Below are 21,022 nucleotides of genomic sequence, written 5' to 3' on the forward strand. Positions count from 1 at the left end.
TTTTGCAGTATCCCCCTTCTTGTGGACTGGGCAAAGAACACTTAGATTCCAACCGTCGGGCATGCTTTCGTCCGCCCATATTTTGCTAAGAAGCTGCTGCATGCGCCTTACCAACTCCTCGCCGCCGAACTTGAATAGCTCCGCAGGCAATCCATCAGCGCCCACGGCCTTGTTGTTTTTCAATCTGGTTATTGCTATTCTAACTTCGTCATAATCGGGCGGGGGGACATATATTCCATCATCATCGATTGCGGGATCGGGTTCTTCATCTCTGCGCGGTGAATTGCTGCCTCCATTTAGGAGAGCAGAGAAGTGTTCCCTCCATAATCTAAGCACTCTCTGGACATCAGTTACGAGGTCGCCGTTTTCATTCCTACAGGAGTTTGCCCCGGTCTTAAAACCTTCCGTCTGTCGCCGTATTTTTTGGTAGAATTTTCGGGCGTTATTCCTGGTGGCTAGCAGCTCAAGCTCCTCGCACTCACGCCTTTCTGCTTCTGCTTTTTTCTTCCTGAACACATACACACTAGTAAATGTATAAACAAAGAGCTACGCAAGAAATCTCATTTTTCAGTTGCATTGTCATGTTTATCTTGACCTTTTTCTCTGAAAGTTGGTGTCCAAAATAAAAATCGAAAATTTAACAAAAAAAGTTACATATATGTACCCACTATATGAAGTTTTTTTGAAAACAAAACTGTGTGCGTTTATAAAAATTACAGCTTTTGGCGTCATGTAGCTGATACTTTCTGTAAAAGTGAAGCTCTTATTGCAATAGTTCGCAGGCAATCAGCTAAGGAAGTTGTGACTGGTTCTGCTCTATTTCCCAGCAAAAGTTCCTGCTATTTCGCAGGAAAAGTTGCTTAGTTGAATTATGGGTTTCGCAGCCCTAACCAAAAGATTCCTTCGGAAAAACTGTTACTGAATTTCGAAGAAAACGCTATCTGAGCCAATTGCCTCTGCGTCTAAGAGACAGCGTACTCAGAGCAAAACCTCGAGTGAATCCAAGACGCATATGTCTTTGGCTCTAATATGTCTGTGACCAACCAGTCCATACCCTTTAACGAAGTGGCTAAATACCACCCAACTCTTGCAGTGATGGAAAGGGAGCAACCTGATGCTAACATCACCCCTGACAAATGGAAAACAGTTACGATGGGTTATTCGTAATGCCGGTTGGCTGCAAAAGCGCATAAAGTTAGTGTCCTGTACCGATGAATATTCGGTCACACGGTCAAAGATCGCACCGGCGGTTGAGATGTGGTCTGCGGACCCCCCAGCGAGTTAGGGGGCTTAGAATATAGCCGCGACTGGTATGCTTGTCTGCATCCGGAAAAGGACCATCAACATCGATAACACTCCCCAAGGCCTTCGGGGTGTGTCCTAATCGCTACAAAGCCAACAGCATGTGGTCTGCGGACAGCAAACACAGGGCTACTTGCCAAAGATTGGAAGGCAGTTAAGGCTTAAGTGCTCAGAAAGAAGCAGCGCAATGAAAGGCTTGTCCTAAATGAGGAATGGCTTCCTGCTATTAATTAATGATTTGGCGATGGAAAAACTAGATAACACCATGGGCGAGCCCGCAATAGCCGTAAACGTAGGAATGGGGATGCGCAGTCTGAAAAAGCCTTCAGCGGATTGGACGATACCGCCTCTACCTGATCCAATTTGCCTTGAGATAGTAGTGATACCGCAGGCGCCATCGGGAGTGATCCTGGTGAAGTTTCCTTACTCACAGGATGTGACGCCAAAACGGATGCGGGAGTGAAACATTATCGGTGTTAGGCTTTGTCAGAACAACGCTCTATTAAGGGTTGACTCTCTGCCAAATACTGTACTCGGAAGCGGAGGAATTATCTTATGACAAAACAATCATAGCTGCTACCAAACGCGCAGTGTCAGTAGAAATCGGAGGAGGTTCAGACACTGACCTAATGACCATGCTGACCCCTACAAATTAATATGCATCATCCAAAAGCTGCTTCGAATGGCCTTCTTTGCGCCTCCACAAAAAGCTGAGGAGATCGATTTAATTCAAAAGCTCATATATGGGGACTAGGAATTGATGCTTTAAAGGTAGTTTCTTCCTCAACATCAGGTTGGTTCTTATTTGAAAGACTTTCTGCATATCATCACTTCCACTGGCGCTAACTCTCAAAATACAATTTAAGGTACTACAGACACCAACCCACAAGGTGAATGTCGTTTAGAATTTATCCTGCTTAATAGTCTAAGTAATATCTGTAGCGAACCTAGCTTCGTTAACAATAACAGTAAAGAAGCTTGGCATGAATCTGACCAAAACTTCTATTCCGATCACATATATACTTGAGTGCAGATCGTATGGCCATAGCAGTATAATGCCATCTAATATCGGGAAAACAGAATATATGATCCCGTGTCCGAGCTTCGAAAGAGTTTTGGAGGCCACAATTGAGCCGAAGGGTTGCCGCCAGTATGCAGAAATAACAGAATACTATCCTCGTATATACGGATGGCTACAAGTTAACGGAAGGGGTCGGACTGCTGTTTACTATGTCGATCCAGAAATAAATAGATCGTACAGGCTGCTAGATTACTTCAGCGTCTTTCAGGCGGAAATTATAGCCGTGCAGAAACCAGCAGAAATTCTGGAGGAAGGGTGCTTAAGCTGCAGTCACGTCAATATATATTAAGAGTCCAGCGGAATTAAAGCTATAACCTCACCAAGATCTTCATCAAGAAGTGTTCTCGAATGCAAAGAAGCAATGGATAAACTTCGCTGAGGATGATCCATACATGTATAAAGGATTCCCGGTCAACAAGCTATACGATAAGGAAAGAAAGCGCTGGTAAAGGAGGGTACAACACTCGCTGAATCGAAGTTAGAGGCCCCAATCCGTTTGGGAGAAATTAAAAGAAGACAGGAGCTGCATGTGATCCATAGAGCAAGAAAAGCGAGGACAAAAGCGAGAGGCTGCAACATTTCTAAGATCATGTGCATAGCATACAATATTGGGCTCAGAAAGTGGCTCATATCACTGAAAGGAGAAGATTTAAAGCTCAGTATGGGCATACTAACTGGCCACTGCCTTCTGGAGGCACATGTCTATAAGTTATGCCTCGTCAGTAACAGCAATTATAGGAAGTGCAAGCTGCAAGAAGAAACGGTTGAGCCAGTTCTGTGTTCATGTCTTTCACTCGCCAGGATAAAGCTTTAGCTATTAAGGTTGGCAGAGTGGCCAGATCTCTAGGTTTTAGAAAACTTCTTGTATTTGCTAAGGGGACGGATTTCTTCTACAACATAGGTCTTGACACGCGGCTAAAACCAAGGAACAAACAAGTAAGGAAGGTTAAGTTCGGGTGTAACCGAACATTACATACTCAGTTGAGAGCTATGGTGACAGCATAAGGGAAAATAACCATGTAGGAAAATGAACCGACGGAAACCCTGGAATGTGCTTGTATGACATGTGTATCAAATGAAAGGCATTAAAGAGTATTTTATGAGGGAGTGGGCCATAGTTCTATAGGTGGACGCCATTTAGGGATATAGCCATAAAGGTGGATCAGGGTTGACTCTAGAATGCGTTTGTACGATATGGGTATCAAATTAAAGGTATTAATGAGGGTTTTAAAAGGGAGTGGTGGTTGTTGTATAGGTGGTCGCCTTTTCGAGATATGGCCATAAAGGTGGACCAGAGGTGACTCTAGAATGCGTTTGTACGATATGGGTATCAAATGAAAGGTGTTAATGAGTATTTTAAAAGGGACTAATCCTTAGTTCCATAGGTGGACGCCGTTTCGAGATATCGCCATAAAGGTGGACCAGGGGTGACCCTAGAATTTGTTTGTACAATATGGGTATCAAAAGAAAGGTGTTAATGAGCATTTTAAAAGGGAGTAATCCTTAGTTCCATAGGTGGACGCCGTTTCGAAATATCGCCATAAAGGTGGACCAGGGGTGACTCTAGAATGTGTTTGTACGATATGGGTATCAAATGAAAGGTGCTAATGAGTATTTTAAAAGGGTGTGGGCCTTAGTTCTATAGGTGGACGCCTTTTCGAGGTATCGCAATAAAGGTGGACCAGGGGTGACTCTAGACTTTGTTTGCACGATATTGGTAACAAATGAAAGGTGTTAATACGTATTTTTAAAAGGGAGTGGGCCTTAGTTCTATAGGTGGACGCCTTTTCGAGATATCGCCATAAAGGTGGACCAGGGGTGACTCTTGAATGAGTTTGTACGATATGGGTATCAAATTAAAGGTATTAATAAGAGTTTTAAAAGGGAGTGGTGGTAGTTGTATATGTGAAGGCGTTTTCCAGATATCGACCAAAATGTGGACCAGGGTGACCCAGAACATCATCTGTCGGGTACCGCTAATTTATTTATATATGTAATACCACGAACAGTATTCCTGCCAAGATTTTAAGTGTTTTTTATTTCGCCCTGCAGAAATTTTTCATTTTCTTCTACTTAATATGGTAAGTGTCACACCCATTTTACAAAATTTTTTTCTAAAGTTATATTTTGCGTCAATAAACAAATCCAAATACCATGTTTCATCCCTTTTTTCGTATTTGGTATAGAATTATGGCATTTGTTTCTTTTTTCGTAATTTTCGATATCGAAAAAGTGGGCGTGGTCATATTCGGATTTCGTTCATTTTTCATACCAAGATAAAGTGAGTTCAAGTAAGCACGTGAAATAAGTTCATTAAAGATATGTCGATTTTTGCTCAAGTTATCGTGTTAACGGCCATGCGGAAGGACAGACGGACGACTGTGTATAAAAACTGGGCGTGGCATCAACCGATTTCGCCCATTTTCACAGAAAACAGTTAACGTCATAAAATCTACGCCCCTACCAAATTTCAAAAGGATTGGTTAATTTTTGTTCGACTTATGGCGTTAAAAGTATCCTAGACAAATTAAATGAAAAAGGGCGGAGCCACGCCCATTTTGAAATTTTCTTTTATTTTTGTATTTTGTTGCACCATATCATTACTGGAGTTGAATGTTGACATAATTTACTTATATACTGTAAAGATATTAAATTTTTTGTTAAAATTTTACTTTAAAAAAATTTTTTTTTAAAGTGGGCGTGGTCCTTCTCCGATTTTGCTAATTTTTATTAAGCGTACATATAGTAATAGGAGTAACGTTCCTGCCAAATTTCATAATGATATCTTCAACGACTGCCAAATTACAGCTTGCAAAAGTTTTAAACTACCTTCTTTTAAAAGTGGGCGGTGCCACGCCCGTTGTCCAAAATTTTACTAATTTTCTATTCTGCGTCATAAGTTCAACTCATCTACCAAGTTTCGTCGCTGTATCGGTCTTTTGTAATGAATTATCGCACTTTTTCGGTTTTTCGAAATTTTCGATATCGAAAAAGTGGGCGTGGTTATAGTTCGATATCGTTCATTTTAAATAGCGATCTGAGATGGGTGCTCAGGAACCTACATACCAAATTTCATCAAAATACCTCAAAATTTACTCAAGTTATCGTGTTAACGGACGGACGGACGGACGGACGGACATGGCTCAATCAAATTTTTTTTCGATCCTGATTATTTTGATATATGGAAGTCTATATCTATCTCGATTCCTTTATATATGTACAACCAACCGTTATCCAATCAAACTTAATATAATCTATGAGCTCTGCTCAACTGAGTATAAAAACACAAGGGAAGCTAGACGTCGAAAAGCTTCAATCACAACAGACTGCCAATGATTTCGCAACTCGACTCTCACACCTGCTCTCTGAGAGCACAACTCATCCTGAAGGAATACAGGAGCAGTGGGAGCATATTTCCAAAGCACTTCGTACTGTCGCCGAGGAAAAAATTGGTTACCGGCGACCACGAAAAAACAACTGGTGCGATGAAGAATGCCGCGTTGCAACTGAAAGAAAAAACGCCGCCTACAGGGCTACGTTAAAAGCGAGCGCGACAAGAGGAGTGTGTGAACGCTATCGTGAGTTGAAAAGCGAAGCGAGATGCCTTTTCAGGAAGAAAAAAGCAGAAGCAGAAAGGCGTGAGTGCGAGGAGCTTGAACTGCTAGCCACCAGGAATAACGCCCGAAAATTTTACCAAAAAATACGGCGACAGACGGAAGGTTTTAAGACCGGTGCAAACTCCCGTAGGAGCGAAAACGGCGACCTTGTAACTGATGTCCAGAGAGTGCTTAGATTATGAAGGGAACACTTCTCTGTTCTCCTAAATGGAGGCAGCAATTCAGCGCGCAGAGATGAAGAACCCAATCCCGCAATCGATGATGATGGAATATATGTCCCCCCGCCCGATTAAGACGAAGTTAAATTAGCAATAACCAGATTGAAAAACAACAAGGCCGTGGGCGCTGATGGATTGCCTGCGGAGCTATTCAAGTACGGCGGCGAGGAGTTGGTAAGGCGCATCCAACAGCTTCTTAGCAAAATATGGGCGGAAGAGTGCATGCCCGACGGTTGGAATCTAAGTGTTCTTTGCCCAGTCCACAAGAAGGGGGATACTGCAAAATGCACCAACTATCGTGGAATCAGACTTCTCAATATCACATATAAGGTCCTTTCAAGTGTATTGTGCGAAAGATTGAAGCCCACCGTGAACCGGCTGATTGGACCTTATCAGTGCGGCTTCAGACCTGGTAAATCTACCATCGACCAGATTTTCACAATGCGCCAAATCTTGGAAAAAAACCGTGAAAAAAGAATCGACACACATCACCTCTTCGTCGACTTTAAAGCCGCCTTCGACAGCACGAAAAGGAGCTGCCTATATGCCGCTATGTCTGAATTTGGTTTCCCCGCAAAACTTATACGGCTGTGCAAAATTACGTTGAGCAACACCATCAGCTCAGTCAGAATTGGGAAGGACCTCTCTGAGCCGTTCGAAACTAAACGAGGTTTCAGACAGGGTGACCCCTATCGTGCGATTTCTTTAATTTGATGCTGGAGAAAATTATACTAGCTGCAGAACTTAACCGCACTGAAACAATATACTATAAAAGCGTGCAATTACTGGCATATGCTGATGAGATTGATATCATCGGCCTAAACACCCGCGCTGTTAGTTCTGCTTACTCCAAACTGGAAAAAGAAGCGGTAAAGATGGGTTTGATGGTGAATGAGGACAAAACGAAGTATCTGCTGTCATCGAGCAAAGAGTCGGAGCATATGCGCCTTGGCTACCACGCTACTGTTGGAAGCCATAATTTCGAAATAGTAAAAGACTTCATTTATTTGGGAATCAGCATCAACACTAGCAACAACATCAGCACTGAAATCCAGCGAAGAATCAATCTTGCCAATAAATGCTACTTTGGACTAGGTAGGCAATTGAAAAGTAAAGTCCTCTCTCGGCGAACGAAAATCATGCTTTACAAATCACTTATCGTACCCGTCCTGCTATATGGGGCAGAAGCATGAACCATGACAACAGCAGATGAAGCGGCTTTGGGAGTGTTCGAGAGAAAAGTTCTTCGAAGGATTTATGAACCTCTACGAGCTATACGCAGACATCAACATAGTCCAGCGAATTAAAACGCAGCGGCTGCGCTGGCTAGGCCATGTTATGCGAATGAAAGATGATGCTCCGGCCAAGAAAGTGTTTCTATCGGAACCCGCCTATGGAAGCAGAGATAGAGGGCGGCCCCACTCCGTTGGAAGGACCAGATGGAAAACGAGTTAAACTCCCTTGGTGTGACAAATTGGCGCCGGTTGGAGGAGCGAAGGAGCGACTGGCGCGCCTTGTTGGACGGCCATAACCGTTTATATGGTTAAGCGCCAATTAAGAAAGTAAGTAAGTCTTGACAACAGATTGGGGTTCTTCTGTTTGTTCGTCAAACAAATTCTGGTAAAACTATGGACTCAGTCTATGTCAGGTCTTTGTTGATCGGCCAGTTCAACCTAATCTAACCTAAACTGCCTAAAACTGATTTTAGCAAATAAAAGCTGATATCTTTCAAAATATAATCCCTTTTTGTTATATAAAACGAATTTAAATATTTATCAGCTTAATTTGAAACAGTAAATAATAGTATAATAAACAAAGCAATAAAAAAGAAGTTATAAAAATAAAGAACAAACAAAGTAATTCTTCATGAGTAAATTTGGGCTATTGCAAACCTAACTGAAAAAGAGATTAAACGTATGGGAACACAAACAAGCGCACTCATATTTAGACCTAAAGCACTCAGATTTTGATGCCTACAACATATACGCATTACCTCTTTGTTCAGTTTAGAAAAATAGTTTGTTATTTATATCGTACGCAGAAAGAAAATTTAAAGCATATAATGTAAGAATAATAGCTTTGACGTTTTAGAGCGTAAATTTATGCTATAAAAGCTTATTAAAATTTAATTGACAGAAGATTTAAGAAGAGCGCGTGTCTTTTAATAACATCATGACGAGCAATATAGTTAACAAAAGTAAAATCATTAACAACAACAACATCATTTACAACAACAGCAACTATTAAAACTGTTTTACGACGAACCATATCGAATTGTTAACAAAACAAAAACAAGTAAGGACGGGACTGTCTTCGGCTGTGCCGAAGACTTCATACCTTTCATGAATGGGGCTGAACAGTAATCTTATCCCATTCGTAATCTCCAAAAATAATGCGCTGTACAAGATAAGAAATATATACTGAACAGCTATACATACTTAAACGATTTTAAGATAAATATAATAAAATGGCAAACCCCCTTATCTGAACGATCGGTTGTATGGGATATATATTTTATATAGCTCCGATCGAAATGATTTTTACAGGAAATCTTCTATGATCTTCTATATATGGGGTATTCCATCCCAATTCGACCAATTTTGAACCCGACCCCTTTAGAATTGGCTGGAAGTTTTTCTTCTTTTTCTAGCTTACGAAAGACTTTTTCAGAAGTGTTTCAAATTTTTTCATCCAACTCAAAAAAAGTTATGAATTTTTAAAAAAAACACCGTTTTTGTTTTCAAAATGCTATAAATTTTCAAAAATTGACCGTTTGGGATCTTTTTTTTTTAAATTTGTTTTTAAATGTACTTTTCGGAAAAAATTCAAAAAAAAATTTTAAAGTGTTTTTTTTGGTAATTTTTCAGTTTTTCGAGATATTTCGAATTTCGCCCTTTTCATTTTTTTTTTCTCATAAAAAGCTTCAATCAATTCTGCAATCATCCCCACTAATCCCGGAGTGGGCCGATTTTTTTTATATTTTTTTTTTTTTATTTATTTGAAAAAATAAAAACTTTAAAATTTTTTTTGTATTTTTTCCGAAAAGTACATTTAAAAACATATTTAAAAAACAAAAATGATCCCAAACGGTCAATTTTTGAAAAAGTTATAGCATTTTGAAAAAAAACACCGTTTTCCAACTCAAAATAAGTTTTAAATATTGTGAAAAAAACGGTGTTTTTTTCCAAATGCTATAACTTTTTCAAAAATTCACCGTTTGGGATCATTCGGAAAAAATACAAAAAAAAATTTTAAAGTTTTTTTTTTCAAAAATTCTCGGCCCACTCCGGGATTAGTGGGGATGATCGAAGAATTGATTGAAGTTTTTTATGAGAAACAAAAAAAAGAGGGTGAAATTCGAAAAATCTCGAAAAACTGAAAAATTACAAAAAAAAACTTTAAAATTTTTTGAATTTTTTCCGAAAAGTACATTTAAAAACAAAAAAAAAGATCCCAAACCGTCAATTTTTGAAAAAGTTATAGCATTTTGAAAACAAAAAAGGTGTTTTTTACAAATTCATAACTTTTTTTGAGTTGGATGAAAAAATTTGAAAAACTTCTGAAAAACGTGTTTCGTAAGCTAGAAAAAGAAGAAAAACTTTCAGCCAGTTCTAAAGGGGTCGGGTTCAAAATTGGTCGAAATGAGATGGAATACCCCATATATAACAAGTAAGGAAGGTTAAGTTCGGGTGTAACCGAACATTACATACTCAGTTGAGAGCTATGGTGACAACATAAGGGAAAATAACCATGTAGGAAAATGAACCGAGGGAAACCCTGGAATGTGTTTGTATGACATGTGTATCAAATGAAAGGCATTAAAGAGTATTTTATAAGGGAGTGCACCATAGTTCTATAGGTGGACGCCATTTAGGGATATAGCCATAAAGGTGGATCAGGGTTGACTCTAGAATGCGTTTGTACGATATGGGTATCAAATGAAAGGTATTAATGAGTATTTTAAAATGGCGTGGACCTAAGTTCTATAGATGGACGCCTTTTCGAGATATCGCCGTAAAGATGGACCAGGGGTGACTCTAGAATGCGTTTGTATGATATGGGTATCAAATGAAAGGTGTTAATGAGTATTTTAAAAGGGAGTAATCCTTATTTCCATAGGTGGACGCCGTTTCGAGATATCGCCATAAAGGTGGACCAGGGGTGACCCTAGAATTTGTTTGTACAATATGGGTATCAAAAGAAAGGTGTTAATGAGTATTTTAAAAGGGAGTGGGCCTTAGTTCTATAGGTGGATGCCGTTTCGAAATATCGCCATAAAAGTGGACCAGGGGTGACTCTAGAATGTGTTTGTACGATATGGATATCAAATTAAAGGTATTAATGAGGATTTTAAAAGGGAGTGGTGGTTGTTGTATAGGTGGTCGCCTTTTCGAAATATCGCCATAAAGGTGGACCAGGGGTGACTCTAGAATGCGTTTGTACGATATGGATATCAAATTAAAGGTATTAATGAGTATTTTAAAAGGGAGTAATCCTTAGTTCCATAGGTGGACGCCGTTTCGAGATATCTCCATAAAGGTGGACCAGGGGTGACCCTAGAATTTGTTTGTACAATATGGGTATCAAAAGAAAGGTGTTAATGAGTATTTTAAAAGGGAGTAATCCTTAGTTCCATAGGTGGACGCCGTTTCGAGATATCGCCATAAAGGTGGACCAGGGGTGACCCTAGAATTTGTTTGTACAATATGGGTATCAAAAGAAAGGTGTTAATGAGTATTTTAAAAGGGTGTGGGGCTTAGTTCTATAGGTGGACACCTTTTCGGAATATCGCCACAAAGGTGGACCAGGGGTGACTCTAGAATGTGTTTGTACGATATGGGTATCAAATTAAAGGTATTAATGAGGGTTTTTAAAGGGAGTGGTGGTTGTTGTATAGGTGGTCGCATTTTCGAGATATCGCCATAAAGGTGGACCAGGGGTGACCCTAGAATTTGTTTGTACAATATGGGCATCAAAAGAAAGGTGATAATGAGTATTTTAAAAGGGAGTATTCCTTAGTTCCATAGGTGGACGCCGTTTCGAAATATCGCCATAAAGGTGGAGCAGGGGTGACCCTAGAATTTGTTTGTACAATATGGGTATCAAAAGAAAGGTGTTAATGAGTATTTTAAAAGGGTGTAGGGCATAGTTCTATAGGTGGACGCCTTTTCGAGATATCGCCATAAAGGTGGACCAGGGGTGACTCTAGAATGAGTTTGTACGATATGGGTATCAAATAAAGGTATTAATGAGAGTTTTAAAAGGGAGTGGTGGTAGTTGTATATGTGAAGGCGTTTTCCAGATATCGACCAAAATGTGGACTAGGGTGACCCAGAACATTATCGGTTGGATACCGCTAATTTATTTATATATGTAATACCTGGCAAGATTTTAAGGGTGTTTTATTTCGCCCTGCAGAACTTTTTCATTTTCTTCTACTTAATATGGTAGGTGTCACAACCATTTTATAAAGTTTTTTCTAAAGTTATATTTCGCGTCAATAAAACAATCCAATTACCTTACCATGTTTCACCCCTTTTTTCGTATTTGGTATAGAATTATGGCATTTTTTTCATTTTTCGCAATTTTCGATATCGAAAAAGTGGGCGTGGTCATAGTCCGATATCGTTCATTTTTCATACCAAGGTAAAGTGGGTTCAGATAAGTACGTTAACTGAGTTTAGTAAAGATATATCGATTTTTGCTCAAGTTATCGTGTTAACGGCCATGCGGAAGGACAGACGGACGACTGTGTATAAAAACTGGGCGTGGCATCAACCGATTTCGCCCATTTTCACAGAAAACAGTTAAAGCCATAAAATCTATGCCCCTACCAAATTTCAAAAGGATTGGTTAATTTTTGTTCGATTTATGGCATTAAAAGTATCCTAGACAAATTAAATGAAAAAGGGCGGAGCCACGCCCATTTTTAAATTTTCTTTTATTTTTGTATTTTGTTGCACCATATCATTACTGGAGTTGAATCTTGACATAATTTACTTATATACTGTAAAGATATTAAATTTTTTGTTAAAATTTTACTTTAAAAAAATTTTTTTTTTAAAAGTGGGCGTGGTCCTTCTCCGATTTTGCTAATTTTTATTAAGCGTACATACAGTAATAAGGGTAACGTTCCTGCCAAATTACATCATGATATCTTCAACGACTGCCAAATTACAGCTTGCAAAAGTTTTAAATTACCTTCTTTAAAAAGTGGGCGGTGCCACGCCCATTGTCCAAAATTTTACTAATTTTATATTTTGCGTCATAAGTTCAACTCAGCTACCAAGTTTCGTCGCTTTATCTGTCTTTTGTAATGAATTATCGCACTTTTTCGATTTTTCGAAATTTTCGATATCGAAAAAGTGGGCGTGGTTATAGTCCGATATCGTTCATTTTAAATAGCGATCTGAGATGAGTGCTCAGGAACCTACATACCAAATTTCATCAAGATACCTCAAAATTTACTCAAGTTATCGTGTTAACGGACGGACGGACGGACGGACGGACGGACGGACGGACATGGCTCAATCAAATTTTTTTTTGATCCTGATTATTTTGATATATGGAAGTCTATATCTATCTCGATTCCTTTATATATGTACAACCAACCGTTATCCAATCAAACTTAATATACTCTGTGAGCTCTGCTCAACTGAGTATAAAAAGAAGTGTACATTTTGATTGTCACTCCATAACTCGAGAACGGATAGAAAGATTGCCATGAAATTTTTAGGATAACTTAATAGGAACCCGGAGAGTGTTTGTGAAAAGTTTTTTTTCGGGAAGTGGACCAGGGACCGATTCATTCTAAACTGCCGTATATATGGCTCGATTTGCCTGAAATTTGGTATGTAGGTAGCGTTATATCTAGAATAAAATGTCGGATAATTATTCTTCCGGGAAGTGGACCAGGATACATATTGGTGACTAGGGTCTCGAGAAGTAGGACAAAAAGTGGACCCGGGCGCCCCTAGAATGTGTTTATACAATATGGATATCAAATGAAAGCTGTTGATGAGTGCTTTAGTACAGGTTAGTTTTCATACCTATTGGTGACTAGGGTCTCGAGATATAGGCCAAAACGTGGACCCGGGTACCCCTAGAATGTGTGTGTATTTTGGATATCAAATGAAAGCTGTTGCTGAGAGCTTTTAAGTAATTTTCATTTCGATATTCGATTTAGCCGCATCAACCTAGCAAAACTGATAAATATAAATGCGAAGCCGAAATAAAGACATGAATTAATAATACATACATACCTATTTACATACGCCCTATTCGATTTGCCTGAATTTGGTATATAAATTTGCCTATATTAGTATTTCCGATGCTTTTTTCCGGGAAGTAGACCAGAGACGGACTGGGATTTGGATTAGGACTAGGACTGAGACTGAGACTCGGAGTGAGACTGGGACTGAGACTCGGAATGGGACTGAAACAAAATACATACCACCGTCTGGGACTGGCAATAAGATATGAAGAAGAATGAGAAAAACTTGAGAGAAGATAAAAGAGAGAAGGAGACTGAGAAAGAGATAGAATGAGACGAAGATGGAGATAGATGAAGCGAAAAATACGGACGGAGGAGTGAATACAAAGATTAGGAAAAAGTGTAGAGGGGCGAGGGAGAGCTAGACGGAAAAAGCTTATTAAAATGTATGCAGATATACAAATTTAGGGCAGAACAACGTCTGCCGGGTCTGCTAGTATTAGAATAAATATCACCAAGTTTAACGTTTTTATATTGGAAACTAAGGGAGAAGTGGCCAAAAATCTTTCTATCTGAACGATCTGATGTATGGGATATATATTATATATAGCTCCGATCGAAATGATTTTTTCATGAAATCTTCTATGATATAGTAGAATATATACCACCGAGTTTCACGTTTATACTTTCTAAATTGCGGCAGGAATGACCAAAATCGTCTTATCTGAACGATCGGTTGTATGGGAGATATATGTTATACTGGTCCGATCCTACCGGATCCGACAAACGTCTAATATAATACAAAAATACATCGTTTTGCGAAATTTCATTGAGATATCTGAAAACTTGAGGGACTAGTTTGCATTCAAACAGACAGACGGACGGACAGACGGACATGGCTCTATCAACTCAGTTCGTCGCCCTGATCAAATCGTTATACTTAATGGTGAGTATATCTTCTATATTTCTCAACGTTACAAACATCGGACCAAAGTTAATATACCATTTCATGTTCAGGAAAGGTATAATAATTTCACGATTGAGTAAGTAGTGTCGTAAACAATTATTCTTGTTCTTGTTATCCTTGCACACACGTTGTATCTTTAACGGTATCATCAGCATTTGTTGCTGCGTGTCAGACATTATGACACGTAGCTCAGAACTCATCATTCATGGCCATTTATAAAAAGTAAGAGGCCACCGTGGTGTGGTGGTAGCGTGCTCCGCCTACCACACCGTATGCCCTGGATTCACACCCCGGACAAAGCAACATCAAAATTTTAGAAATAAGGTTTTTCAATTAGAAGAAAATTTTTCTAAGCGGGGTCGCCCCTCGGCAGTGTTTGGCAAGGCTCCGGGTGTATTTCTGCCATGAAAAATTATTTCCACGTTTTCTCATTAATATTGAATAAACACAACACAGACATTGTTAATTTTAATTTGAAAGGCGCGTATCTGAACAATGCTGCATTGATTACATACATATACATCTATATATATATATAAAATAGTGTATTGTAAATATTTGCAAACTTTTATTAATCGCATCATGATGGGTAATTAATGTGCAATTTAATGAGGTAGCTCAAATTTGTTAAAAATATTTATTTGCTCTAATTATATAATAGAAATGAAATATTCGAGGTATTTCATAAAAGCTACTAATCGTATTAGAAAAGGTTTTTTAATTTCAACATAATCTACACAGTGAGTGAATTGCTGAACAATTATTGTGTACGGAATATCCAGAAGCCTGGGCACCTTAACAGACATCTGAATGAGGCGGCCCCGTCTCTCAGCGACTAAATAAGTCATTGCCGCAATCATTTTAAGGAAAACGGCACCTGAGAACTCAGCCGTATGTAGAAGCAAACCACAAAGAGGTACTTAGAGAAATTTATAAAAAAGCGTCGGACCAGTATGCCAGGAATTGCCTGGCGAACCCCGTTCTTAAAGTCAAATACCCTAAACTTGCAGTAGTGGAAACAACTTGCCGCAGCTGCAGAGACAAGGAAGTGATAGAAAGTGTAGAGCATTAACTATGCCATTATACCGCCCTGTCGAAGACCAGGTCCCTATGTCGCTATAAACACATCTATGAGGGCATTGCGGACCTAGAATCCGCAAATATAAACGAAATTCTGCGCTACATTAGGCAAACGTACTAGCTTAGCTTTATCGGTGTGTGAACCATATTCTACAGAAGGGGAACAAGGGCCCTTCCTGGTATTAAAACAGGCCACATTGGCCTACGTTAGTCTCCGCTCCCCCTTGCTGCTTTCACTCCCACTCTCAATCGGACTAGTATTTTCATTCTCACTCTCCATCTTCCTATTACTCCCACTCTTACTATGAATCTCACTCCAACTCTCCCTTCACCTCCCTTTATCACTCCTACTCTCACTTCCACCATAACGGAAAAAATCAAAGTCGTTCGCGCCGTTTTGAGACTAACGTACGGCAATTAATATTTATATATCGACTGCTGAATTGAATATCACCCTATCAAGGTTGAAGTTTCGAAAACGCTATATCTCAGCACAGATGTGGGTAGTACACTAAATTTTAAATGTCGCCCTTTCTCGGCAAGACACTGTATATGGAGCCACGCTGCAAACGGGGGCACCAAGGCATGGTTTATGATAACAATGTCTTAGCAAGAAAAGGAAAAAGAGATGTCTACTTAACAGTAAAAAATGCTGGGCCGAATTAAATGAGGATTTAAATCTTAGAAAGTTTGCCAAGAAACTTCTACGAAAAAATCTGGCGGTTGGTGAAGACCTTTAGAAGCTGATTTTCCTTAAACTGACCATTACGTTCTACTACATGAATTTGATCAATTTAAGATGATATCCCAGCTGAAAAATAGCGAAGCGCTGGGAAACGGCTAGCTACCAGATGAAATTTCGACAGAAAAAAGTGTATTTATTTTAATTGTGAATAAAAGAGAAACTTATAAACATATCAGTAAAAGTGCGACAAAAAATAAAACGGCAGAAAAGCTTAATTTATAATTTTTTTACAGGATCACAGTATATAGAAATTGTATCAGGCTTATTGTGGGAAGTAAAGAACCATAAACTCAACGAATTTATTGGATTTAATACTGATAAATCTCTTACCGTTCCGATTACACAATTCTGCATAAGACCAAGAATGAGTTAAGTAAAAAGAAGCTGCCTTTATGCTGCTTGCTCTGAAATTAAATTCTCTATAATCCCCACACGGAGACTTCATATCGCACACCTAAAAAATAGGGAGCTCCAGTCATGGAAAAAATAACAGGTGTGTGAAACTTTTCTTAAAAAACAAAGTACATCATTGAAATATTATTTCTTACTCCACTGTTTTCTTAATCACCGGTATCTTCTTCATATTTTGTATGACTTTGACTTTTCCATTGGTCACGACTTTAATTAATTTTTGGTTTGGTTTCCAATGGAGTGCTATCCCATCACAATTCTTCGTCTTCTGCAAAAATAACTCGCTTTTGAAATGAAAGGGACGCCAGCCTTCTTCTAAGGTCACTTCACAAGTTCTCAATCGGGTTGAAGTCAAGAGATTGACTTGACCATTGCATACATGTGACAATTCCATTTCTGAACCACTAAGATACCAACCGAGAAGCATGTTTTATATCGTTATCTTGGTGATATCCCAATCTGAGTGGCAGTGTTTTTTCCGCATATGTAAGCTTAACATTTCGCAAAGTGTTTGACTCATCGCTTGGGGCAAGCCTTATCATGATGTTTCTTTAATCGGAGGCTACTCGTAGAGCGCAATTGAGTCACTGCATTGGCATTGTTATACGTATATATAAGTAGCGATTACAAGAATCGAGATAGCATGGCTTCTTTTCAGATTCGCAAATTTCGAAATACTCGTAAATCTGCGAGCTCCTCAACATTCAAATTAGCCGCTGCATTATATGTAGAGTTTAAGATATCTTCTAGAATCCAATTAACAATTTCGAGATTCAATAAAATCTTGAAATATTCGTAGAGCTCAATTTAGTCATAGCATTGGCACTGTTCTCGATGAAATTGGAAAAATTGCAAGCTTAACTTGAAAATATATATATATAAATATATATACATATATGTGTTTGTATTTATCGTAGCAATAACAACATTTCCTTTATAACAATAGCGCTTATTATGGAAACTCCATTGTCAATGGCAATTGTTAGCAATAAATTTGAAGGTTTAACCTTGAAAGTTGTACGCCTCAGTAAATTGACTGGGTGACTCAAAGCACCAACAACGACTTAGGCACTTAAGCAAACGTAAACATTTGCATACTTACAAGTTAGTTTACATACATACTTACATATTCATAGTTACTAACTTTGCTGGTATTTTTGATATTGAGTAGCGAAACCACAATAACTCGTTTTTCAACTCCAAAAGCTGGCAAACAAAACAAATAAACGAAAAAGTTCTACGAACGACAGTGGGCGGTAAATAAAAGCTCTTGAATTGCCATTGAATGTCAAGCTAATATTTGTGAAACCTTTTTTGGCAACAACAAATTTTTGTGAATAAAGTGAAATCACGGAGTAGCGGTGATATCGGCGGCATTGTATTCAATATTCTTGCTTTTAACATAATCGCATTGTGTGATTTATGCAAACCTTAGGCAATGATTCATAATCGGATGACATCAAATATGGTTGCTTGATTAAATTATACAAAAAGCGGCAGCCAATCAACTTTTTAATATGCAGAGCAAATTTGTGGTCGTAGGTATGCATATGTAGTTGAAAAAAGTTTCTCAGTAATGCGATTGTTTTATTTACAGAGAACTTGGCGATCACACAGGGTGTCTTAAATTTTACAAATGCAAAAAATTACCCCTTTTTGGGATTTGGGATTAATGGCAGGGTTCTATGACCACAGCGCCATGCACCAAATCAAATGGTATTTCTAGATTGCTGTTTCATTTCACATATTCTTCCGTTATTTACAGTAGCTCCGTTAATCAAGAATATTTAAATTCCGTTATTTCTCGTAACAATGTTAATTTTTTGGTTTTTAAATGGCACCACGCCAGGCACAACATCACTAATATGTATTTCAAAACTATTTATCACTTCTTGTTGGGAGGGCAAAAGCTATCCTTAAGACAGGCCCAAGGATGCTCTGCCCATCCCAAACTCCCATGTTAACAAACAGGGGATCGTCAAGCCATACCTCCATCCTTTTTTTTTTGTTTCCAGCTCAACCAAACCAAGCCTATAAATATTTTTTTAGCTGAGCTGTGGATAGCTGACGCTTCCCAGTTGAAATCCAAAATCGAACTGCGAAAGTGGCCCCTTTTAAAGCTATTTAGTCAGTGGAAGCGTGAGGGAGACAGTTTAATAAATGTTTATTATCGATAAGTTATCGGTTTGTTATTGCGTGGTTAAGGGAGTGTTGTGCATTTCTTATTGTATATTTATTTTTTTGTTTTTTTTTTGTTTTAGTTGTTTCCGACGTGCATAGAGGAGTTATCGATATTTTATCGAAGTAGTATTTATTTTTAATTGATGAAAATGTAAGCGATGAGTATTTATCGAAAAGTTTTCTGTTTTTAATCGATAAGCTATCGAACTGTTATCAAAAAGTTATCGCTACTGGTATCAAATATGTATCGATTTGTTATCGAAAAGTTATATATTTCTTATCGAAGTGTTATGAATTTGCTATCGGCATGTTATCGATTTATTAAGGTCGACTTATGGGTTTTATGAAACACAATATAAAATCCATGACACACATACGAAAAGCTGGAGATAAAAAGTATATTTTAAGAGTAAGTAAAAGCGATACTTATAAATATAACCGTAAAAAGTGGAACAATTAAAACGGCAGTAAAAGCTGGACTTTTAAATTTTTCCCATAAAACATGGACTTATCGTTTTTTCCTTAAAAAGCACACGTACCGGATCATTCAATTTGGAACAATTTCAGGATCACTTCGGAATTATTTTTGGCATCGTTTCGAGAAAGCTACAGAACCGTTTTTAGATTGTTTAGGAAAGTATCATTTAGTAACATTTGAAGCATCTTTTCGAGTATATGTACTTTGGAACGGTTTTTGGAATCATTTCGAAACTACTTCGGAACCAATTCGTAACAATTTCAGGGCAGTTACAGGATTATAAAATAATCTCAAAATTATCCTGAAACTGTTCCCAATCGGAATGATTGTGAAGTGATCCCGAAACTGTCCCGAAACTGTCCCGAAATCGTTTCCAAATGATCTTGAAATTATCCTGAAGTTATTCGGAAATGATATCTAAAGAACTCCCGAAGTGTATCCGAAAGGATGCTCCAACTTTCCCAAAATTGGAACGAAACAGTCTCGAAATGACTTTGTAGTTTTCCCGCAATGATGCCTAAAATAAACCCGAAGTCATCCTGAAATTGTTCCAAATTTAATTCTGTTTCTTATGCATTAGTCTAATGAAAAAAAATTATAAATCCAGCTTTTACTGCCGTTTCATTTTTTACCGCACTTTTACGGATATGTATACAAGTTTCGCTTTAATGCACTCTTAAAATTAATACACTTTTTACCGCCGGCTTTTCACATAACTTTGACAGCAAGCCCTTGAGAAACAAATAAGAAGACAACGACCAGCTTATATCAAATGAGCAGTAAGCCGATAAAAAATCGATACCTCGAAGATAATAAATCGCTATCAATACCTAACCGGTGATAAAACAATAGCTTGTCGGTATCGTTTGATCCCGATAAGAACCACACGAAGCTCTTATCAAAAAACCCGAAGCTTATTGTTTCTAGTAATGTCACTTCTGTATTGCGTTTACTTCAACCCCTGGGTGAGCTTTTGTTAAAAAGTATTTGCAAACAAGAGCTAACACGTTTGCAATACCTGCATGTGTATAATACGTACATACATTATTTAAAATTAATATAGTCAAATTTCTAACACACACAAAAAAAATAAATAAAGAGACTATTGAGTAAAAAAACATTTAATAAACAAAAAAAAATATCAGATTAAACCACACATATGTATAAACAAATTAACTTATTAAAATTTAGTATTTACCTCTTACCTTTAATCAAACGCTTTTTTTACAGCAAATAAGTAAAAATAGTTTTTAACTCGAATATAACTTTTTTTATTTGTAAAACAGGTTCAATTAATAATTTTTTTTAATTCACTTTACTTTTTTTTTACAAATTATTTTTTACCACAAGGACCGAGCAATACATTCACTGAAACCATTAATAATTTTCTTGTAAAATATTTTCTTCACATACCATCACACAAAAATGCAACAACACCCAGGTTACAATTTTCTTAAATTTGCTATGCAAGCTTTCAATTTCAGAGCAATTCGTTTTTTAACTTTGCTGCGCATAACATTTTTTTCTTTACCCACTTTTCACATTTCCATTAAATTTAATTTTTATTTTTTTTTTCAAATATCGTTGAAATTAACATTTTATTTAATTATTTATGTCTTCTTTTTAAATTAATTTTAATATGCAAATAATTGATAAACATTTTTACTTCACAATGCACAATCTTAACATGTCGTTCATCAACTCGTCACAATAAACACGAACTAAAAGC

The 21,022-nt window shown here is 37.8% G+C and overlaps 1 protein-coding gene across 6 annotated transcripts in view; it reads right to left on the reverse strand.

The window, feature by feature from the left end:
- Window positions 1-21,022, reverse strand: part of GABA-B-R1 (gamma-aminobutyric acid type B receptor subunit 1) — a 724,819-nt gene that overhangs the window by 403,866 nt on the left and 299,931 nt on the right. Inside the window, exon 1 of one of the 6 annotated variants that reach the window (XM_067765073.1) lies at window positions 20,499-20,981. The exons of the other annotated variants lie outside the window; for them this stretch is intronic. The gene's annotated coding sequence lies outside the window, so the exon portion shown is untranslated. Of the gene's footprint in view, window positions 1-20,498; window positions 20,982-21,022 lie in introns of those variants that run through there. 6 annotated transcript variants of the gene reach the window in all.

The sequence above is a fragment of the Eurosta solidaginis genome, chromosome 2, assembly GCF_040869045.1.
Source record: "Eurosta solidaginis isolate ZX-2024a chromosome 2, ASM4086904v1, whole genome shotgun sequence".
Lineage (NCBI taxonomy): Eukaryota > Metazoa > Arthropoda > Insecta > Diptera > Tephritidae > Eurosta > Eurosta solidaginis.